Raw genomic sequence first — 5,378 nt, forward strand, 5'->3', positions numbered from 1 at the left:
ATGTTCTACCCAGGGCAATCTTCCTTTTGATCAACTGACATGGGACTTTATACATATCTGTAATATATAATACATACAGATATAGGTAAGGTCCCAAGTCAGTTGATCAAAAGGAAGCTTGCCCTGGGTAGAACTGATAATTAGGGGAGCTTTTAGAGGCCCTTCATGAAGGAAGAGATTTGAAGCATGAGGTATTATTTTGCTGGCTTTGAAGGGGAAAACTGCCACATTGTGAGTTGCCTGTGGAGATTGGTCACATGATTTGGGACCTGCAAGCAGGTTCTAGATGCTGAGAATGACCCTCGGCCAACAGCCAGCAGGGCAGTAAGGAACCTCAGTCCTATAACCACAAATAATTGAATTCTGATATGTGGCAGCTTTAAAATGGTTTTTTCCACGTGGCACTGTGTTTTAATGCTCTGGACTACAAAATTGGTTTGAACCTCAAGGTCAGTGGTTCAAGCTCACCCGTTGTTCCTTGGAAACCCTATGCAGGGTGGCTATGGGTTGGAACTGACTTAACGGTACTAACAACAGCAACAAGTCAGCTGAAGCCTTCTAGGACTCTGAGCAGAGAACCCAGTGTCAATGTGCCCAGACTTCTGACCCACAAAACTGAAATAATGTGTGGGTGCTGTTTGAAGATGCTAAGATTATAATAATTTGTTATACAGCAATAGAAAACTAGTATATCTTTTTGTTTCCTCTTTCAGATCATCTATTTCATCTTACTCATTTAACAAATATTTATTAAGTGTCTTCTAGGTATCAGACATTGTTTCAGGCATTTAGGATACCTCAGGGATACAACATGCTTATCTGGAAATGTACTAATATCACCACCATATCTGATGGGCAGTTTTGCTGGGCATATGATTCTTGGCTGGCAACTCTCTCTTTCAGAGTTTTATGTATCTCATCCCATTGTCTTCTTGCTCGAATGGACTACGCTGAGAAGTCAGAATTTAGGCTTATTCGTTCTTTGTAGGTAACTTTTCATTTTTCCTGAGCTGCTATCAGGCTCTTCCTTGGTTTTGGTTTTGAAAAATTCGGTTAAGAGATGTCTTGGGGATTTCATATCCAGTGATGCTCCTACAGCACCACACCAGGAATAGTTTGTTGTTATTGTTACATGCCATAGAGTCGGTTCTGACTCATAGAGACCTTGACTAGGGTTTCCAAGGCTGTAAATCTTTACGGGAGCAGAAAGCCTCTTCTTTCTCCCTTGGAACAGCTGGTAGTTTTGAACTGCCAACCTTGAGGTTAGCAGCCCGATTCATAACTACTGCACTACCAGAGCTTAGCACTCCCTATATATAACACCAGGTCTTTGTGGCAGAGTAGGCATTTGCCTACTCTGCCAGCTTGTCCTGAAAGTCTAAATTGAACTTTTAAAAGCATCCCTCTGACATACCCAAAAAGTCCTACTTAAGAGTTAAATTAAGAAAACATCAACATAAGAATAATTTAATAATTTGCTGGTTATCTGCTGGCTGCTGATAGATATTAACCATAACATACATATTCACAGGAATCCTGGTGTGGTGCTGCGGGTTAATGCCACAAGGTTCAGTGGTTCAAGATCACCAGGTGCTCCTAGGAAACCCTATACAGGGTTGTTATGAGTTGGAGCCAATAGGCTGGCACTTAACAACAACAACAATTATGTTCATATACATTCAGAAAGCTGCTATGTAGGTGGGTAAGTGTGGGTTCTAGAGTTACCCTGCCTGTGTTTGTGCCTGACTCCACTGCTTTCTCACTCTGTGACTGTGGGCAGCAAACACAGTGGCTTTTTGCCTTAGTCTGCTCATTTATAAATGAGATGAATTGCTGTTAAGTGCCATCGAGTTGGTTCGACTCATAACGACTTTACCTAGGGTTTCCGAGGAGCGGCGGTGAGCTAGAACCGACGACATTGCGGTTCAAACCAACCTTGTAGTCCAGTGCATTAACCCACAGCACCACACCAGGACTCCAAATGATATGAGTAACAGTTCTTATTTCATGGGACTATTGTGAGCTTTGAGTTAAACTGGTGACATTGTAAACCCCTCTTGGGCAGTGGTAATCATTACTGTTTAATAAAATTAAGTCTGGACCTTCAACAAATACTTATAACTTGTATACCTCTAAAGAATGTTGTGTGTAATACTATAAAAAAGTCTCTAGAAAAAACTAGGAACAAGAAAATCAGTATAAATTGTGTCAAACTAAAGATGTTTCTTCTTTCATGTTGGCATAAAATATGCTTTAACAAGTATGCTTTGTCTTATAAAACTCATATTTTATGCCCCATTTGTAGGATCTGTTTTGTTTTTCTTTTTCCTTATAGTAGGATTAGTCAGAGACAGTGTCACTGAACATTTAGATTTAATAATTTAATAGTAACATATAAGGAAGTGTGAATTTCGATGAGTGATTGTGAAATAAAATAAAGAACTAGATTGCATACTCGTTACTACCAAATCACTTTTTTCCACCTATTGAGAAATGAAATTTTATTTTGATGTATTGAAGTCAATTTGACAGCTTACACTGTGATGAGATATGGTTGAATTTCTTTGGAAGTGTTTTTGTGGCCAATATAGTACAAATAAAAATATTTCCCTCAGGACTTCATGGCTTATTTTTCCTTTTACAAGTTGGCAAATATAGAAAGGTTTTGTCATTCACACAGGCAGTGTTATTTTCTGATGCTTCTTGAGTTAATTTGATTATATATTATTCATCAGTTTCTGGCTATATAAGAAAAACATGGTGTCTTACAGGAAACTTTAGTATCATCTGGCCAAGTGTAATGAGCTCATTTTTGCATTTGAAGCACCTCAGTGTGGATGTCAAGTTTTAAGAGGCGAGCCCATGGACGTAAGGGGCATTTGTTTCTTTCTGGATTCATGATGAGGCATGGCCTCCAGAGATCTCCCATTGTGAAATCGGAAGGTTTAGCAATACACACCCTGGACTTTTCCTCAGAATGCTCAGAAATATTACTTTATGGACTCAACCACTCCACGCCTCCCCACCCCCCACCCCCATCCCTATGTTTGCCTTCAACCTTCTTCCTTGTATTAGTTTTCCGGGGTTGCCATAACAAAGTATCACAGATTGGGTGTCTTTAAACAAAAATGTATTCTCTTACAGTTCTTGGAGGTTGAAATCAGGGTGTTGACCATGGTGGTTCCTTCTGAGGATTTTGAGACAGCATCTATTTCATGTCACTCTTCTCACTTCTGGTGATGATCGGCAATCCTTGGCATTCCTTGGCTTGTAGATACGTCATTCTAGTTTTTGTCTTCATCTTCGCATGACACTCTCTCTGTGGATCTGTTTGTGTCTCTTCTCATTCTTTTATAAGGACATCAATCATATTAGAATAGTAGTAGTAGTAATGATAGTAGTTAGGTCCCAAATCATAGCAACTCTGTGCACAACAGAACGAAACACTGCCTGGTCCTGGTCCAGCCTCACAATTGTTGCTACGTTTGAACCCATTGATGTTGCCACTATGCCAATCCATCTAGCTGGGGGTCCTCCTCTTTTTCTCCAACTCTCCACTTTATCAAACATGATATCCTTCTCCAGTGACTGGTCCCTCCTGACAATATGTCTGAAGTATGAGAGTCAAAGGCTAGCCATCCTGGCTTCCAAGGAGTATTCTGGCTGTACTTCTTCGAACACAGATCTGTTTGTTCTTTTGGCAGTCCATTGTACTTTTAATATTCTCCTCCAACACCGTAACTCAAATGCATCAATTCTTCTATGGTCTTCCTTATTCGCTGTTCAACTTTGACACGCATATGAGGTTATCAAAAATACCTTGGCTTGGGTCAGGCGCACCTTAGTCCTCAAACTGACATCTTTGCTCTTCAACACTGTAGAGAGGTCTTATGCAGCAGATTTGCCTGATGTAATACATCGATTGATTCTTGACTGCTGCATCAATGAGTATTGATGGTTGACTTAAGCAAAATGAAGTTTTTGACAACTTCAGTCTTTTCGCCATTTGTATGGATGTTGTTTATTGGCCCAATGGTGAGGATTTTTGTTTTCTTTCCATTGAGATGCAACGCATACTGAAGACTTCTCTTCACTTTCAGCAAGCAAAGTTGTGTCATGTGCATGTTGCAGATTGTTAATGAGTCTTCCTATAGATCCCACCCTAATTCAGTATGACTTGCTGTTAATTAATTTTATTTGCAAAGACCTATTCCCAAAAAGGAGCTCTGGTAGTGTAGTGGTTATGAATCCGGCTGCGAACTGCAAGGTCAGCAGTACGAAACTACCAGCTGTTCTGTGGGAGAAAGATGAGGCTTTCTGCTCCTGTAAAGATTTACAGCCTCGGAAACCCTGCATAGGGTCGCTATGAGTCGGAACCAACTCCACGGCACATAACAACAACAACAACAACAACAACATTCCCAAATAAAGGAGCTCTGGTGGCATAGTGGTTATGAGTTGGGCAGCTAACTTCGAGGTCAGCAGTTTTAAAATACCAGCTGGCCCTCGAAAGAAAGGTGAACCTTTCTAATCTTGCAAAGATTATAGCCTTGGAAACCCTATGTAGGGTCGCTATGAATCACAACCGACTCCAGGGCACATAACCAACCAACCAAATTCCCAAATAGGTGACATTCATAGGTACCAGGGGTTAGGACTTGAACATATATTTTGGGAGGATTCAATTACAATTCAACTAATAACACTCTCTCCCAGCATGAAGTATAAGGGGAAAACTTGTCATAGTTTCCTGAAGCCAAGGAGGACTGTTGGGTGGAGGGGCTGGCTCTTAGGTGGACACAAAGGGGAAGAAATGCTAGGACAAGACAGGAGCTAAGATAGTGCACACCTGCTTCATTGTGCTCCAGGGAACAACAGAAATATAATTTTCATAAGGATTGTAAAACTTCTTTGCAGCTAGTTGTAGCCCCCAAATTATTACTGTTGACCTGTTAGTAAACAAACAAGCAAGCAAGCAAACTAACAGCCTTAGAAACAAAACCAGCATTCTTAATACAGTCTCAGAGGGGTCCTGGTATGACACTGTAAGATAAGCACTGGACTGCCAACCACAAGGTTAGCGGTTCAAACCCACCAGCTGCTCCTTGGAAACCTTATCCAGGGTAGTATGTATCAGAGCCAACTCGATGGCATTCAACAACAACAACAAAGCCTAAGAGGTTGGAGGAGAAAGGTAGGGTTGCACTGTGCTCTGCAAAGTTGCTAGGGGAAAGAGGTTGACTAGTACAGATGGTGGCAGCCTTTGTTGGAAGAGACAGTCCTTTGGGCCTTCTAGAGGTAAAGGCTGAGTCTCTCTAACTTCCTGGTAACCTCTCTAGGTGGGCAGTTACTGTAGTTACTTCCTGTACCATTCACAG

The 5,378-nt window shown here is 41.1% G+C and overlaps 1 protein-coding gene across 1 annotated transcript in view; it reads left to right on the forward strand.

Moving 5' to 3' along the window:
* Positions 1-5,378, forward strand: part of LAMA3 (laminin, alpha 3) — a 368,228-nt gene that overhangs the window by 28,723 nt on the left and 334,127 nt on the right. The window lies entirely within an intron of this gene.

Source organism: Chrysochloris asiatica, unplaced genomic scaffold, assembly GCF_000296735.1.
Source record: "Chrysochloris asiatica unplaced genomic scaffold, ChrAsi1.0 scaffold00015, whole genome shotgun sequence".
Lineage (NCBI taxonomy): Eukaryota > Metazoa > Chordata > Mammalia > Afrosoricida > Chrysochloridae > Chrysochloris > Chrysochloris asiatica.